The sequence below is a fragment of the Ovis canadensis genome, chromosome 8, assembly GCF_042477335.2.
Source record: "Ovis canadensis isolate MfBH-ARS-UI-01 breed Bighorn chromosome 8, ARS-UI_OviCan_v2, whole genome shotgun sequence".
NCBI classification, from domain to species: Eukaryota; Metazoa; Chordata; class Mammalia; order Artiodactyla; family Bovidae; genus Ovis; species Ovis canadensis.
Genome location: NC_091252.1, coordinates 40333216 through 40352415, shown reverse-complemented (window position 1 = coordinate 40352415; position 19200 = coordinate 40333216). Strand labels below are relative to the sequence as shown.

General features: G+C 39.7%; 1 protein-coding gene across 25 annotated transcripts in view; it reads right to left on the bottom strand.

Annotated features, from left to right (window-relative positions):
• SCML4 (Scm polycomb group protein like 4) overlaps window positions 1-19200 on the bottom strand; it is a 105415-nt gene that overhangs the window by 60237 nt on the left and 25978 nt on the right. For 7 of the 25 annotated variants that reach the window (XM_069598211.1, XM_069598208.1, XM_069598213.1 and 4 more), the window contains one exon: window positions 1133-1251. The exons of 17 other annotated variants lie outside the window; for them this stretch is intronic. The gene's annotated coding sequence lies outside the window, so the exon portion shown is untranslated. Of the gene's footprint in view, window positions 1-1132; window positions 1252-4495; window positions 4621-19200 lie in introns of those variants that run through there. One more of the 25 variants, XM_069598215.1, reaches the window with a different exon arrangement.

The window sequence follows — 19200 nt, the reverse complement described above, 5'->3', positions numbered from 1 at the left end:
CATTAGTCGGAGCTTTTAAAGTGCTTCTGGGCTCCTGGTATAATTTCAAGGATAGTGAATTTCCATGGGACTATAGTGAAGTAGGGAAGATCCTGGCTAGGTGAAGAGGACAACAGATTCCCAGCAACCAGTACAACCAATAGTGTCATCAGCAAGGAGACAGTTTTATCTATGTGCCTCAATTTCCCAGATAGTTCAACTTTGAACTGAAATAATAATAGCATTAAATAATCACAATCAGTTTTTTTCTCATATTCATTCCTATCCCTTTGGCTGGGTAACAAATACTTACACCTTTTTTCCCCCATGAAATAAATTTTAAAGTTGATTATATTCTTCAATCAAAATGTGGACAGAGATTTGCATACAGAGGTGTTCATTTTTACATTATCCAGCTTCCAAACTCTCAAAAATAAAATGAATAGGCCCAATAACAAGCAATCAGGGAATGGTTAATACATCTAAAGAATAATACAATCAGCTAGATACAAGCCTTTAACAATACTCTTTAATAACATGAGGTTGAGTGAAAAAACTTCCCACAAAGTGCAGGTAAAAGTTATCTCAACTCTGCAAAATTTTATGTGGTGATAAAGTGGCCAATAGCAAAGATGGTGGGACTGTGGGTAACTGTTCACCATGTACAAATCCTTTCCCCCTTGTACTACTATGCTCAGCATTAAAAATACTTAAAATAAGTGCTCCAACCAAGGATTGAACCCACACCCCCTGCTTTGGAAGGCAAAGTCTTAACCATTGGACCACCATAGAAGGCCTACAAAGCTCCTTTTGTTGAATAGGGTTTGAAGATTAAAGAAAGAGTAACAAACTAATTAGTACGTTACCCTAAGAATTCGTATTACTCAAAATTACACTCTAACTATCCCCAAATCTCAATATGCCAGAAATAACTTCCTAAGGAAAAACAGTCATCTTTTAAATTGAATTCTTTTTTTCTACTTTACTCTTCCTAGAGGGAGAAAAAACTAGGATTTGTGCTGCTTTCCAAGTCCTTCTATAGAAAAGCACATCAGTCTTGGGAATATGAAGACCTTTCCAGGTAACTAAATTGATCAACAGACTTCATGCCAATGGAACAACAGTAAAGTATTTTTAGTGGAATACTAAGTACCTCTGTGGTTGGGGAGATGCTTGGAGAGAGTCTTCTCACAGTCCTCTCAGTTCACAAAACACCTGATGATTACATATTGTATTTCATCCATCAATCAGGAAGATGCGGTTCCCCAATTTCTAAAATGGTCACAAATATAGACCATTTTAACACAGAGTCAAATCCAATTTTAAGTAATGGGATAGAAATTTTTAAAAAACTAAATAGGTTATTTTAACCACTGGGGAGTCTCAAAATAACTTCTTGGAATAATTTCAGAGAATTGGAGGAAAGTATATACAAAATGGTCCTTTCAGTAACAAATCCAGACATTCTGGAAAAGATGGTGTCAAAAGTCTGGGGTCCCCCAAATCTCCCTTTCCATGACCAAGATATGAACAAGGAAAAGTAAGAATAGCAAATATGAATACTTTAAAAAATACCAATATTAGAATACAGTGGAAACAAAAAAGATGCAAATTTTTTAGGGAAAATGTAACTATGGATGATAGACAACCATAATTTATCAAATGTTTAAGGATAAGGTCAAAACTAATAGCAAGCTAAAATACTCAAAGATATATTAAGAGGCTGTCATCAAACATAAAGAGTTTCTATGTGTCTTAAAAATTTTTTTTAAGAATGAACAGCAAAAAATTCCTAAAAACAAACAAAAAACACTCAAAAGCAAAAAAAATCTATAAGCATTTAGGCAGAACAAACAGATAATTTACAGTGGGAAAAATAAAAAAGCTAGCTGTCTTCAGCACCATTAGCCAGAAGATAATGGAATCAGTATGATGGTCATTTTTCCAGTTATTTATAGTCTCCAAACTTCCTCCCGTCACAGGGACTTTGCACATATAGTTCCCTTTGCCTATATTGCTCTTTCCTCTTGCTCTGGCTTAGTCCTCTCATTCTTCATCAGTTAACTCAACAAAACTCACCTTGAGCTCTCATTAGAGTTTCCTAAGCTTAGAGTTCCTCAGCTATGACAGCTGCATGTAAAGCATCCACAATGGAACTTGGACAAAAGAAGCAGATTGGAATATAAGGATTATACCACCTGCAATACCTCTGACCTAGCAGTTATATTTTTTTCTGCCAATATCTATGACCCAAGGGTGGGCTAACTTGTTTGCTTGCAGCGGATAAAAGTTCAGACCCTTCACTATTTTTCATACAGAGTTAATAAGAAGTAGAAGGATTCATCTGATGAAAATAATAGTTTTTGAAATTATAATTATGCCCTAAAATAAGACTCGAATAAAGAAAAAGTTTATCATTGGACAAATGGGTATTTTAAAAATATAATTTTTACCTAAATTATTCTATAAATTAAGTGCAATCACATTAAAAACCCAAACTAATTTTAGGGGGGAAGAAAAGCAAAACAAGTCTCAGGACAGACTTGCCCTTCTGTTTCTTAAAATGTGTTTTTTGTTGTTGTTTAGTCACTAAGTCATGTCTGACTCTTTTGCTACCCCATGGACTGTAGCCTGCCAGGCTCCTCTGTCCATGGGAGAAAACTGTAAAAATGGCAGTAGTTTGGGTACAGAAATAAGCAATCAGATCAATAGAAACGTTAGTCCAGAAATTAAACTTATATCAAGTTTTCATTTGTTTGAAATTTAGGATCATTTCATATCAATGTAGACAGCTCAATAAATGGTTCGTGGACAAAGGGCACTTAGAAACCAATAGAATTTTACTATATTTATAAATCCTAGAGATATCCAAGACTAATACATACAAAAATAAGAGAAATATTAAGAAGTGCTGGAGACAATATAAGTCGATATTTTTATACTCTTGGGATTGGAAAGGACTTTCTAAATATGATGGAAAACTTGGGAAGTGGACATGGAAAGGCTGACAGGCATGCCCACAAATGTCTTCACACAGGAAAAGTAAAATCATGGAGAAGGGTGAAAATAAATGAAAACCTGAGGAAACTATTTGCTACATATGGAACCAACAGAAGGTTAATATAAAGAACTCTTTTAAATTATTAAAATAAAAATGACACTCCAATAGAAAAATGGGCAAAGGACACGGAAAACTCACGAAAAGCACAGGCTATGTTAGACAAGTCAAGAAAGAACAAGAGAAGGAGTGGGGTGGGAAGAAGGAAGTAAGAGAGAAAAATAAATGATCAGTTATTTTAAAAAAAAAGATTCTGAACTTTACTGGTTATTTCCCAAAAAGCAAATTGAGGTATCATTTGTCATTTATCAGACTGACAAATGTGAATAACTCTGACAATACTATATGTTGGTGAGGGTGTATAGAGGACATTTCCTTTTATTGTTGGTAGAGTTAGAAATTGGCTCACTTTTCTGGAGGGCAATTTGAAAATCACTTACAAACTTTATTGCTGTGGGCTAGCTCAGTCAGTAAAGAATCTGCCTGCAATGCAGGAGACCCGGGTTTGATCCCTGGGTTGGGAAGATTCCCTGGAGGAGGAAATGGCAACGCACTCCAGTATTCTTGCCTGCAAAACTCTACGGAAAGAGGAGCCTGGCGGACTACAGTCCAAGGGGTCATAAAGAGTCAGACACAACTTAGTGACCAAACCGCCACTATTTACAAACTGTATACATGCATGCTCCTACTCTAGCTATATCACTCTTAAGGATTTGTCCTAAGAAGATAATCTGGGGGAAAAAACAAAACTATAAGGCTAAGGATATTCTTCAAACATTGTTTATATTAATAATAGTAAAATACTGAAAGCAATCAAAATATCTCTCAAAGCAGCCTCAGTTTAGTAAATTATTTCACATTCATAAAATGGAATACTTGTGTGTATATATTAATACACACATACATATACATTCATGCATCTATAAAGACTATAAAGTAGCATTTATAGTATGATTCTATTCATAACCTTTTTATATATACAGATTGAAATAAATCTGCATGTGCTTAGGCATAGAAAGAGGTCTGGGAAAGATAATCATCAAAAAAGCTGATAGTAGTGGTGTCTGGGCAAAAGAATACTGAAAGATGTTTTTGGTTTCTTTTTTGTACCATTCTGCATTGTTTGAAAACTTTAAACCATAGGTAGGAAAACAGTTTAAAGGGAAAAATAAACAATGAGTGACTAATTCTCATTCTCTGAAAGTTTCTATTGGAAATTTTTGTTTCTTTCGATGGCCTTTTGTTGTCTTGTTTTCTAATGGTTTGGGCTCCAAAGCCACAGAACTTCACTGGCCGCTGCTTTAGCATCTCAAATAAATTGTAACAAAAGGCAAAAACACATTATACCCAACATTACAGAGAAGGTTGTTTCAGAGCTAAGAAGACTATCCATAAACAGATGGTGGACAGGGTGCTTTGCTGGGCTCCTAAGAGAACCAGCTCACCACCCTTACCCACCTTGATACCACCTCCTGCAGGCTTTTCTATCTAGTTGGCTCCTCGGTTACTGCTCTCCACCCAGAGATTTCCATTCATCTCCAAAGGCCTTCGAAGACCTCAAATGCTGTCCAAGGACACTTGAGCTATGGACACATAATCTGATATCACTAATCATATAAATCATTTGAGAACTGTCAAAATCTCAAGGTGTATATGACACCTCTGAATTTCTCTGCTTTCCCTCAAGGACTTTAGTGAATACAGATGGCCTCTGTTCACTTCAGAATCAGAGCCGTCTTGGAGCAAAGAGGTTTAGTAAACATTAAAAGATTCTGTCCCTAGAACAACATAACATTCAAGTTTCTAAATCTCCACGTTATAACCCCTTAAGTAGTTGTCAAATCCTGGTAACATATTAAATCAAGTGATTTGCTGCTGGTTTCCTAAGTCTCCTTCATCTTATACCCCCTTTCCCCCGAAAAAAAAAAAAAAAAAAAAAAGGCTTGGCTAGAAATATTATAGCTGAAGCCAAAAGAAACTAAGATCTGGTATATGAATTTGGGGATGACAGTTTCCCTGTTAACCTTGCAAATATAATACATATACATCAAGATCCTGGCTAATGCTTCATCAAGGTAAAGAAAAAGGAATTATCAAATTCAAAGCACACACCAATCCCATGGGACCTCTGAGGCACCTAATTCAATCCTGAGGCATGTGTTATATATTCACTCATTCATTCACTCTCTCATTTATTTATTTATCCAACAAATATCTGTTGAATATGCAGTGAGTGTCGAGTATTATGCATAGGCACTTGGATTACAGATGAGAATAAATAATTCACATCTCTTCAGATATTCACTGTGGAGAAGCAGACAAGTAAGGAGGCAACAATGATACATGGAGTAGAGGGTATAACAAAGATTTCCTATTAAATGAAATGTAAACATCAGGGATGAAAGAAATCATTCTTTTAACTGGGTTGGAAAGAGTGGAGGCAGGAGAAGCCCAGAAAAGGTGACATCGGAGTCCGGCTTTTCCAAGCAGAAGAAGCTAAGCACACAGAACTGGCAACAGAGTAGGTATGCCCAGGGATGCTTGGTGGTCCCTGGAGAAGGGATGGGCCAGCCAGACCGGAGGCAGGGGCAATGGCTGCCTGTTGTTTCTAGAAGTACTGAGAGGAGGTAGTTACAAGGCTCTCTAGCCTCCTAATGGACTTGAGACTATTTCCTTCTGCATGGGATGGGTCCCTGACCTTAGTGTCATGCTCTTTCTCACTGTCACTTTAGAAGTACAACCAGAATCCTATTTTGTCTCGTTCTGGGGAACCAGTTGAATTCACCATAAGCCAGAATTTCTAGTGTCTTTTTTTTTTTTTACCAGCAGCCTCGTATGCACCTTAATAGCCATGGCTCCCCACTCTGTTTAGGTCTGTATGTGAGGTGGTTTCAAGTAATTAAGATGCACCTTGCCATCTATCTAAAATTCGGCTGCTCTCCATGGTGGCTGCTCTCCAAGTCTTTCTGCTTCAGAGACTTTCCCTTGTACATACTGGTCTCTCTCTTCTCTCAACTTTCTTACTGCCTATTGCCTGCACCACTAGTTTCAGCAGGCACTGACTGAATGATGGTTTATATCATTCTCTCATTGTTTCATGCACATAAGTGATTTCTGTGCACCCCTCCAGGGGCTATGTTTCTTTCATCTGCCATTCTGCACTTCAAAGCACCTGGTACATCACTGCCCCCACAGAGTGTACCTGGCACCTGGGGCAACGCTTTTCACTGTGGAGTCTGCCATCTCACTGAGGCTCACGGTCCACAGTCAGGGTCAAAGCTCTGCATTCAAATGTTTTAATTTTGGATAGAAATGTATCAATATAATAGAACACTTTGCTGGTCAATGAAAGCTTCCTACCATAAGAAGCAGGACAGCAATATAATCTGTTGAATGGAAAAGTATATTCCCTTAAGATACATTTTTTCCCCCAAGTCTGTCACAAGAATTGGGCCAACAGAAGCCAAAACCAATACTCATGTGGAGCATTCACTCACTCCTAGCATTCACTTTTTGCTCTCTGATACTATTTTCCACTTACAATAAAACCAACACTCCTTAGAGAGCTGATTCCATATCTGGGGGACAGAGAAAGGTCAGAATTAGCTTGGAACATCTTATTATTATCAGACAAGGATGACTGCTAAGAGGACAAAGAAGCAAATTGTAACAATTTATGAATCAACAATAATAAATGGTGATATAGTAAACTGGAATGATTGTGGAAGGCTATGAGTTCTTCATGATATTCAGAAGAATAAGCTAAGGTGCACCAAATTCTATTCATAATTTTTTAAATGCAATAGAAGTAAGAATACAATATAATATAATTTATATTTCTTTTTTGATTTTAATAAGTATAGGAGAGTTTTGCTGTTGTCATTGTCATTTAATCACTAAGTTGTGTCTGACTCTTTTGCAACACCAAGGACTGTAGCCTGCCAGGCTCCTCTGTCCATGGGATTTCCCAAGCAGGAATACTGGCATGGGTTGCCATTACCTTTTCCAGGGAATCTTCCCCACCCAGGGACTGAATTCACATCTCCTGTGTTGGCAGGCAGGTTCTTTACCACTAAGCTGCCAGGGAAGGGTTTATCTACAGGTATTTTTGTTCCATTGATTGCATACTGATATGCCCTTGTCTTTCCATGTTTAAATACACATGGAAATGATAAATGTCTTTCCACATCTAATACAAAGAAATGATAAATAAGTCAATTTGTTCTGGAAAAATAGGAACCAACTTAGGAACAAAAAGGACTGGGTAGCCCCAGTTGTCACACATAATAACCAGGTAAAAAGTGGGTTCAACAGAACATTCTTAGGCAATGAGTCTGTTAAATGTCTTTAGAGGGGTTACAATGTGCAGACTTATTCCCTCAGTCCCTAGACATGTAGCTTCTAGATGCAGATAGTAAGTATATAGAGACTTCAAGGCATAAGTGTCTCCTTGCCCACAGCCAGAACTTCCAGCTCTGCTGCTGGGTAGGTGAAGGGCCTTCCCACTCCCTTGTAACTAACTGGTCATTGGCTGAGAGGGCAGATTCTAAAACCTGTCACATCCATTCCACCCTTGGCCAAACTTATCAAAGCTCTTCCCTTGTTAATACTGGAACCTTCCTTGTATCCAGTAAGGGTACAGTAAGGGTGCAGGGTGATAGAGAGCCAAAATTTATATATTTAAGGAGGAAAGATACTTGAAGCAAGAGCAGAAAGTATGCGCCTCAAAGTGGGGAAAACACGCATCCTGCTCTTCAGGGTTAGGGAAAACATTAGAACACTTGAAAGCATGAGAGATAGGCATACTACAGAGTGACAAATTATTTATTGACTGGGCAGTAAATCAATCAACTAATTTCTGGGTCTCACCAGCCCCCTCAGCTGGCACAGGAAGAAAAGAAATTTGCTTCTAACTCCAGCACTGCCGTCTGGCCTAGAGCTGCTCCTGAGAGGTGTACTTGAGAGAACAAGGGAAAGCAGAGACCAAGCCCAGAAGGCACTGGCTGCTACCTTGTTAGGGAAATGAACATGAAGGAAGTCTTGTTTGGGTTTCAGAAGCAGGAGACCAGGCCTCTGACCTGCTTCTGATCCGCCTGGACACAGACCAGGTTCTGTGCGTGCCTGCAAGCATAGCAAATCAGGTGGCACTTTTAAAAAAAGGAAGGGAATGGGTCTTGGAAGTCTTAGGCCCCTGGAAGTCTGGCCAACCCCACCCCCCCACCCCGCCTGGGGTCTAAGGAAATCCTATGACTCACAAGCTGAAACAAACAGCATTATAAAAAGTAAAATCAGAGCTGCATTTTTGCATGCAAACTAATGGTAATATCAGTATGCAGCCTATGATTAGAACCAGGAGCCCCCAAACTGCAATTTGAAGTCTCACCCATGGGGTGTATGCACCACCCAGAACCTTTTCCCAGTTGGGATTCCCGACTGCTGTTAACAAGGGACATTCCCAGCGCTGTTAAATCTGGATGTTGGTCAACCCAGTTTGGTGATGTATGTGCTATAACTCTTTTCTGTTGTTTCTATTTCTCTTCTTTTAATGACTGTATTTTGAAATTAAGCCAAATAATCCTCTATTAAATATTGAAATTGTTTATTTTGTGTGATGAGTGATTTCTTTTGTTAATGAATCTTTCAAGCCTAAAACATAAGTAAAATTTTTGGCAAAACACACCTTCTTGTTTCAAATGTTCATCTCTGTTTTAAACAATCAGGTTCCCCACATTGAGAGGCCTTTCTTCCCTTTCAGGTGACATCCTTACAGAAAACAGCTTTCTGGAGATTCTGTGGGCCAGCCCTGGGCCTATCTCCTTCAAGTTCCATCCCTCACACTGCCCAGCAATTCTCTACATGAGAGGCCTGGTACCCAAAGTGGTTTTCCAAGGTTGCCATGACAGCTGACTGCTGGCTGGGTTTGCCCAATGGGAGGTGCCAATCTGAGTTTGCAGGGTGGCTGATGGCATCCACCGTCTTTGCTTTGCTAGGCTCTGCCAGAAACCGTCTATGCTCTGAGGCTCTAGCTCCCACTAGACAGGCCCACACAGCCCCACACTCTGCAAGATGGCCTGGCCCTGCCTGCAGCATCACCACCTCCTCTCTAGCCTACAGTAGTACCACTGCAGGGACTGCGGCTAATGGTCCAGCCTCCTGGGTTGGCCCGTCCATCCCTCTACCTCCATTTCCCTGCATGACATGCCCAGCCCTTAAATACTAATGAGATTTCCTAGTTAGACGCCTACAGGCAGACACGGAATGGCAGGTCAGTTAGTGACCAGGCAGAACTTTGTAAGAAAGACTCCTTTGGGAATTTCCCATCTTTCCTGCTATCTCAAAGAATGGAGTCTGTCTTTCTGTTGCCATATCTGGAGCTCTGCATAGCTGCAAACCCCTGGGCTGTGTGGAGGAGGGAGGTGATAGAATGCTTTCTGTCATTGCTGTGGTCAGCAGAATTGTGGTTAAGAAAAACAGGAGCACATAATCTTCAAGAGAAATGTTTAAGTTTACACAGTAGCATGGATAGCCTGCTATCATATGGTAGGTGAGGAAGATATACCTACATATACAAATATTCATAGATATATATATACACTTTTATATGCATAAAATATCTCAGGAAGTATTAAAAAATGGCAGCAGTCATCTGGAAGCTGGTAGCAGGGGGATTGGAACTTTTCTCTGCACAGTTTTCTACCTTTTATATTTCATGTCTATTCAAAAATAAAAATAAAATAAATTAGCGCATCTACAAATTCTTACTCCAGAGAAGAATAAGCGAGTGGCTGTGCCATCCACAACCACTGAGCAGCAGGGCTACCTGCACTAACATGTGGGGGGTAGGATGCGGCAGGTGCCCTGGACTCTTCAAGGGCCACAGATCACAAGTCATCCTGTGGGTGCCACACTCATCAGCGCCACCGTTGTGTGCATTCACACTGACCAGCAGCCATTTCAGTGGGCATTCATAAATTCACCAATTCCTTCAGCTGCCTCCCAGGGTCAGCCCTGAGTAGCATGCCAGGAGCTGGCAATGGAGCTTGCTAGAGGGACAAGGGGGGAACCTGACCCTTCAAGACACATTTCCACATCTCTACAGGCTCTAAAGAGATGGCACTGACACAAAGGGAAAGCTTAAGTGGTACTCAGTTCAGTCCAGTTCAGTTCAGTCGCTCAGTCGTGTCCGACTCTTTGCGACCCCATGAATCACAGCACGCTAGGCCTCCCTGTCCATCACCTTCTCCGGGAGTTCACTCAGACTCATGTCCATCGAGTCCGTGATGCCATCCAGCCATCTCATCCTCCATCGTCCCCTTCTCCTCCTGCCCCCAATCCCTCTCAGCATCAGGGTCTTTTCCAATGAGTCAACTCTTTGCATGACGTGGCCAAAGTATTGGAGTTTTACTAGGCAACACAATCAACTCACTGAGCGTGTGATGACTGGAGAGACACAGGAGCACACTTATTTGGCCAGTGCCTGTGACCCACGGGCTGATCTAAATACTTTTAAAGGATTATTATAGTTTCAGTAGCAGTAGGGCAGCTTGTACTGGAAGACATTGTCTCTGCTGGGAGGTGGAACCAGTGAATTTCTGTCACTTGGGCTCTGAACTCAGTCTACAGCGTAAGGAAAGTCACTTTTTAGGGCAGCTACAACTATATCTCTTTTTTTGCAAACCACGATTTCCTGTTTTGTTCTCTATTTATACTTAACATTTAGTTTTAAGAAAGCACTAGTGGTTTGGTGTTTTGGTTGTTTCTAGTTCAATCTTTATCAACAAAGCAAACTTTCTTTTCAAGACTATGTTTTGTAATATAAGTGAACTGTAGACCTAGATTCCTTTAAAATACTTTGCTCAGAAAGATTCTTAAAGCTTTAATAATAAGACAAATCACAACTGTCTAAATCAATGTCTCATGAAGTAGGAATCCACTCAGCAGTCTTGAGGGTTGTGAATTCCTCAAGGATTTCACACAGGGCTGTTTTAGACAGCATCCTTTCAACACAAATGGTTTCACACAAAATTTCAGGCACATAGTTGTTCAGGTTGAAGTGTAGAAATGTGTAACTATGATATCTGCATTATGATACTCTTCACAAAACACTAAAGTATCCAAGACACTTTGTTAGTTGTCTCAAGACTTAGCAACTCAATGTTTGCCCTTGAAGAATTTGTTGTCTAAGAAAGATACACACCTTGGCTCCATGTAGGCATGATACATCACTCAATAGATTACAAATATGAAAACAACTCAGGAACCAAAGCCCTCACCTCTTTGCAAGTCAAGGAAAGATGTATTTTAGAGATGAATGGCAACAGCCCTTAAAACTGATTTTGGTCCTCTGTGTTCACTGGCAGAGCTTTGCTTTCCCAGTATACAAGGACCATGTGTGTTTCTTTGATTGTGGGGCTTATAGGAGGAGCTGGCATGGCCAGCGAGCAAGGATCAGGTCTACACACACACCACCTTCCAGGGGGCCCCTCTGGCATGCTGTGGTGTGCAGATCACAGCCAAATTCTCAGTCCCGTCTTCCAGGATGGCTCAGAGCCTGATGACACTCTCAGGTCACTGGAAAAGGAGAAGTGGTCACAGCACACACTTGGGGTCCAGATAAGGAGCGGTGGCTGGTCACCCCAAGTACAAAGCCTCTGCAGAACAGGCCTGCCAGCCCATGGTCCAACAGCCAAGTTTATGTTCAGGTGTTCCCTGAGCAACTCCTGCTTCCCTTGGGACACACTCCCCATGGAGCATGGGATCCCAGGTCCCACCAGTCCCCATAAGCTGCTTCCCTCACATCTGTGCCTGAGATGCTGCACGTGCCAGCCCTGGTAGATATGGCAACACACAGGACCAACAAGGCAACAAACAGGATGAATCAGTAAATGGATGCAAGAAGCATCTGACTGTGCACACATTATTTTGTTAAATTCTCACTATGAGGCGTTAAGGCAAGTATTATTATGTACCCCCATTACACAGATGAAGAGTCTGTCACATCTACACAGATGACGGCTCAGAGAGGCTCTGTGTCTTGTGCCAGACACAGCCTCTCCCAACCAGCACCTGGTTAACAAGATATTAGCCATTGAGACCCAAGGGGGTGTCACCTCTCAGGGCTTTTTGCTTCTGGCTGGAGGTGGAGTGGGAGATGTTGTATTTTTAAATGTCTGATCAAAAAGTCTGGAAGCCTCGCATACAATTTCAGAGAAATCAAGGATGTTATGATTGTACCTGGGCTGGGTAAATTTAGTGTGACCTCCTGGGGCCCTGCAGGCACTGAATCCTCAGCAAATATGATTTGATTGACTCATAAAAAGAAAGGGAGGGAGAAGAGCACACAATGACACAATTGTGGCCTTCTACTGCTGGGTTGTGAAAGAAAAGGTCAAAAAAAGAAAACAAATAATGACTTTCATCTTGGCCCCTCTCCAGTGGGTTAGCAGTCAGCAAACAGGGGCCTCCCGGATAATTTTCCAGATCTTCTCCCCTTCTCAGAGGTCTCCTGAGGCTGTGCAACAGCAGTTAAATCAATTCTTAATTAGCTTTCAGCATTTATCTTTTGAAAATCCAGACCTATATGAATATTTATTGAACACTTATGACTTACTAGGTGCAGAGCATGTGTGCCAGGTCCTGGAGATATAAAAGGGGATCGGGACAAGCCTACAAATGGAAAAGTATCTGCAGTGGCAGATGCACCTGGTCTGGGATGAACCTTGCATACTTGCCGCGGGAAGCAGGCGGACAAGTCTCTGCAAGAGTCAAAGCGCAGAAGGAGCTGAGGAGCAAAATGTCCTGAAGAGTACAGGGGGGCGCCACTGGGCTAACTTTTATTTTTCAGAACAAGAAGAACAAGGATGGGATTAGCCTACTGCTTAAAGTAGACTGGAGGGGTCACAAGTGACAGTGAACTGATACAACAGCTCAGGAACTATTTGCTTCTGTTTAGGATGGGAAGGGGAAGGATTTCAAACTGGAAGATGGCAGAACACAGAGTTAAGAGAGAGGATGGCTGCCTGGGGCCGGGGCAGAAGAACTGAAAACTGTTCATCACTTTCATGAGCGCAATCTCTCCAGGCTCAGACAAACCCTTCCTCTGGGGCCGTGACAATTTACGCATAGGGTCTCAGAGCTACTGTTAGAAATCTCTGAGGACTCATGGAAAGAGAAGTACTAGAAGAGAAAAGAGGCATATTTTATCCCAATTTTCAAAACTGTTTGAATTCTGGATGTGAATAATCCATTACCAAACTGATTATTAAACAAGTTGGTAAGCTCTTATAAAAGAATGAGATCATCGCTAACATTGGAACATTGGTTCACTAAGCTCAAATTCCCTTAATTAAAGTTTAAGGGTTAACCTAACTAGATTTATTGGTGTGGTAAGGGGGTGAGATGGGGTAGTAGAGATTAGGTGGAAATAAGGAACACTATAACCATGGGCTGTCTTGATATTGCAAAGTATTTGACAAAATTTCCCAAGATTATTTCATGGATCAAGATAGTAACTGTGAGCAGAGGATAATACTTTTGGGTAGAATTGTAACTAGTCAGGTTCCAACTTGCATAATTAATGAAAACACCAATCTGCCAGTTGCCTCCATTGGCATGCTACATGTCTCTAGTTTTATTAATACTTATTAATACATCTCCCTGATGACATGGATGAGGATCCAGAAAGTAGGCCTATCAAATAAAAGCAGATGATACAAGTCTGGGAGGGACAGCTAATGCAACACATTACAGAGTTAAGATTCAAAATTTTTCTAGACAGTAGACCAAATCAATGAAATAGAAACTTTAAAAGATGAAATATTTAAAATCTTCATTTACAGATGTAAAGGAGAGATTTGACAGGAAAGGTTTCCTATGTGGAAAAGATCTAGGAATTTTAGTTAACGACAATAACATCACATTCTGAAGATCTACATTGACATAAACTTTGGGGGAACACTATCCAGACCAGTACAAGTACTATATATTGATCTTTGATTTGGGGAAATCAATTTGGGCTTCCCTGATAGTGAAAGAGGAGAGTGAAAAAGTTGTCTTAAAACTCAACATTCAGAAAACGAAGATCATGGCATCTGGTCCCATCACTTCATGGGAAATAGATGGGGAAACAGTGTCAGACTTTATTTTGGGGGGCTCCAAAATCACTGCAGATGGTGACTGCAGCCATGAAATTAAAAGACGCTTACTCCTTGGAAGAAAAGTTATGACCAACCTAGATAGCATATTCAAAAGCAGAGACGTTACTTTGCCGACTAAGGTCCGTCTAGTCAAGGCTGTGGTTTTTCCACTGGTCATGTATGGATGTGAGAGTTGGACTGTGAAGAAGGCTGAGCGCTGAAGAATGGATGCTTTTGAAGTGTGGTGTTGGAGAAGACTCTTGAGAGTCCCTTGGACTGCAAGGAGATCCAACCAGTCCATTCTGAAGGAGATCAGCCCTGGGATTTCTTTGGAAGGAATGATGCTAAAGCTGAAACTCCAGTACTTTGGCCACCTTATGCGAAGAGTTGACTCATTGGAAAAGACTTTGAAGCTGGGAGGGATTGAGGGCAGGAGGAGAAGGGGACGACAGAGGATGAGATGGCTGGATGGCATCACGGACTCGATGGACGTGAGTCTGAGTGAACTCCGGGAGTTGGTGATGGACAGGGAGGCCTGGCGTGCTGCGATTCATGGGGTCGCAAAGAGTCGGACACGACTGAGCGACTGAAGTGAACTGAACTGATGGTTCAGTGAGTAAAGAATCTGCCTGCAATGCAGGAGACACAGGAGACTTGGATTCAATTCCTGGGTCGGGGAGATCCCCTGGAGAAGGAAATGGCGTCCACTCCAGTGTTCTTGCCTTAAAAAATCCCATGAACAGCGGAGCCTAGCAGGCTACAGTCCAAAGGGAGGAATGGTGCTTCTGTTTAAAGTACATGTTCAAGTCTTTTGCCTGAATTTTATTGAGTTATTTGCCTTTTTTATTGTTGAGCTGTATGAGTTCTTTATATATTTCAGATATAAGAGTTGGACATGACTAAACAACTAAACAACTAAGCACAAGCACTGTCTTTGCCTTACCATCTGTGGTGGCGTGTTAACTAGAATATGAATTTCTTATAGAAATCTTTTGCTATACTTTAAGGCATTTTCATTCCTATATCGCCTGGGAAGAAGAAGAAAACCCGATAGCCCTTTTGTAATTTAATCATGATTTATTTACATTCAAGCTAACTTATGCAAGTAAAGTTTTCCATTTTAAATTTAAATTTCCCAAGTACAAATATCTGTTTTAATTGAGTTACAAATATATACAGTGAAATGCACAGGTCTTAAAGGTACAGCTTAATGAGTTTTTCCAAATGTATACACCAATGTAATTCATATATCCCCAGCAAAATACAGAACATTTTCTTCAACTCAGAAAGTTCCTTTATGCCTCTTTCCATCAATTGCACTCCTCCAAAGCCAACCATTGCTCTGATTTCTATCACCATAGATTAGATTTGTCTGTTCTTGAGTTTCATATAAATGGAATTATACACTATATATTCCTTTGCATCTGGCTTCATTAGTTCATTAAGTATATTTTTGCGTGTATCAGTAATTCATTTCTTTTTATTGCTGATTAGTATCCTGTTGTATGAATATTCCAGTCTGTTAATCCATCCACCTGTTGATAGACATTTGAGTTATTTCTGTTTTTAAGCTATTTTGAACAACTTTGATGGAAAGATTCATGTACAAGTCTGTTGTGGGCATATGTTTTCATTATCCAAGGTAAATACCTAGGAGTGGACTATCTGGTTCATGGGATAGGCTTATGCTGAGCTTTGTAGGGAACTGCCAAGCAATTTTCCAGCGGTTGTGCCCTCTTCACTCCACCAGCAGTGTGAGCATCCATATCCTTACTTTCAGTGTTGTCAGTCTTTGGTTTCAGTCATTTTAATGGGTGGAACTTAGTCTTCATCTCTTAGATGAGTAGAGATGTTGAATACCTTTTTTATATGTATACTGGCTGTTCACGCATCTTCTGTTTAAAGTACATGTTCAAGTCTTTTGCCTGAATTTTATTGAGTTATTTGCCTTTTTTATTGTTGAGCTGTGTGAGTTCTTTATATATTTTATTTTATTTATTTTATTTTTTTAATTTTTATTTTTACTTTATTTTACTTTACAATACTGTATTGGTTTTGCCATACATTGACATGAATCCACCATGGGTGTATATGCGTTCCCAAACATGAACCCCCCTCCCACCTCCCTCCCCATAACATCTCTCTGGGTCATCACCGTGCACCAGCCCCAAGCATGCTGTATCCTGCGTCAGACATAGACTGGCAATTCGATTCTTACATGATAGTATACATGTTACAATGCCATTCTCCCAAATCATCCCACCCTCTCCCTCTCCCTCTGAGTCCAAAAGTCCTATTTTAGATACAAGTCTTTTGTCAAATACCTGTACTACAAAACTTCTCTCAGTCTTGCCTATTTACTCTCTAACTAGTGTCTTCTAATGAGCAGAAATTTTGGTTGTCTTTTTTTTTTTTTCATTGAAGTCCAATATAGCAACCTCTAGTTGATTAGTGAGTTTTGTGCCCTCTCCAAGGAATGTTTTTTCACCCCAAGATCATGAAGTTATTCTTCTGTTTTCTTCTAATTTAGAAGCTTTGTGATTTTACTTACTACAGTTTAGGCCTCAGTTCAGTTCAGTCGCTCAGTCATGTCCGACTCTGCGATCCCATGGACTGCAGCACACCAGGCTTCCCTGTCCATCACCAACTCCCAGAGCTTACTCAAACTCATGTCCATCAAGTCGGTGATGACATCCAACCATCTCATCCTCTGTCATCCCCTACTCCTCCTTGCCTTCAATCTTTCCCAGCATTAGGGTCTTTTCCAGTGAGTCACTTCTTCACATCAGCTGGCCAAAGTATTGGAGTTTCAGCTTCAACATCAGTCCTTCCAAAGAACACCCAGGACTGATCTCCTTTAGGAAGGACTGGTTGGATCTCCTTGCAGTCCAAGGGACTCTCAAGAGTCTTATCCAACACCGCAATTCAAAAGCATCAATTCTTCAGTGCTCAGCTTTCTTTATAGTTCAACTCTCACATCCATACATGACCACTGGAAAAGCCATAGCTTTGACTAGATGGACCTTGGTTGGCAAAGTAATGTCTCTGCTTTTTAATACACTGTCTAGGTTAGTCATAGCTTTTAGGTCTATGATTCATCAAATTAACAATTGAGTTTGGTGTGGAGATAAGAGTCAGAATTCATTCTTCCCCATACAGATATTCAGTTATCCCCAAAACAATTAGTTCAAAAGGTTTTCTCTCTCTGTTGAATTGCTTTGGTGCCTTTGTCAAAAATCAATTTACTGTATAAATTTGAGTCTATTTCTGGACTATCCTGGTGCCAATGTCAAATTCTTTTGGTTACTGTAACTTTATAGTAAATTTTAAAATCAGGTAATGTGAGTGTTCTGACTTCATTTTCCTTTTTCAAGTTTATTACGTGAATTTCCACATAAGTACAAAAAAAAATCTGCTGTTTTTTTTGTTTTGTTTTTTTTTTGGCTGTGCTGCATGGCTTGCACATTCTCAGCTCCCTGAACAGGGTTTGAATCCAGGCCACAGCAGTGAAAGCCCAGAATCCTAACCATTAGGCCATGAAGAAATTTCTGCTAGCATTTTAATTGGGATTGCATTGAACCTATGTATCAATTTTGGAAAAATTGAAATTTTACTAATATGGAGTCTTATCACATGTATACAGAGTATATCTCTCCATTTATTTATGATTTCTTTGGTTTTTCTTGGAAATATTTTTGTAGTTTTTTGGTGTAGATATCTGGTCATTTAGAAGTAGCTTCTAGTAGAACATATAGTCAGTGTACAAAAGTCAATTGTATTTCTATGTAAAAGCAATAATTGGAAAACGAACCATTCCAGTAGCATCAAACACCAAAATATACATAAAGATATCATGCACATGTTTTATTAAATGTATCATTAAATATGCTTTGGGTTTTGATGCTATTGGAACGGTTCTTTTTCCAGTTGTTACTTTTGTATGGAAGTACAATTGACTTTTCCACAATGACTCTGTATTCTACTAGTAAACTACTTCTAATGACCAGATATAGTAAGGGTTTTTTGTACATTCCTTTAGATTTTCTTTATACACAATGCTGTCTGAATTTAAAATTACATTCTTTCTAACTTTTTAAAAATTTCATTCTCTTGCCTTCTTATAACAGCTGGCACCTCCAGGATAACGCTGCACATAAACAGTGAAAGAGGATAGACTGGTTTGTTCCTGATTGTAGGGGAGAAGTTTTTTAATATTTTATCCTTAAGTGTAGTGTTATTTCATTTTCCATCATTTCAAAACATTTGCAACTTCATTTATAATCTCTTATTTAACATAATGGTTATTTGATAGCATATGTTTTATTTTCACATATTTAGGATTTTCCTAATGTTTCCATTATTGACTTTCAAAACATTCTGTATGGCTTCAATCCTTTGAAATTTGTTATTATTTTATAGACCAACTTTTGGTCCATCTTGGTGAATGTTCTATGTACATTTGAAAAGGAAGACTATTCTGCAGTTGTAGGGTATAGTGTTCTATAACAATTAATTAGGTTCATTTGGCTGATATGCTGTTCAAATCTTCTATACTTTTATAAATTTTTTCTATACTTGTTGTTCTACCAAGTATACCTGAATGTGCGGTATTAAAATCTGCAACTTTCTGACAGGTCTTATAACATGTACTTTGAGGCTGTTGCTGAGGTACAGATACATTTAAGATTTTAATGTCTTCTTGATGATTTGACTGTTTTATCACTGTGAATATCTCTATTTCTGATAAAACTGTTTTTAAGTCTACTTTGCCTGATATTAACATAGTCACTCCATTTTCTTATGATTAATGTTCATGCAATTTATATTTTATTGATCTTTTACTTGTAACCTATCTTCAGTTTTATACTTAAAATGTGTCTCTGGGGCCAGCTTGCTAGGTTTGTTTTATTATCCAATCTGACAAAATTACTGCCTATATGTATGAGGTATTTGGTCCATTTGTATTTAATGTAATTATTGAAAGTGTTGACTTCAGGTCTACCATCTTGCTATTTGTTTACTACTGGT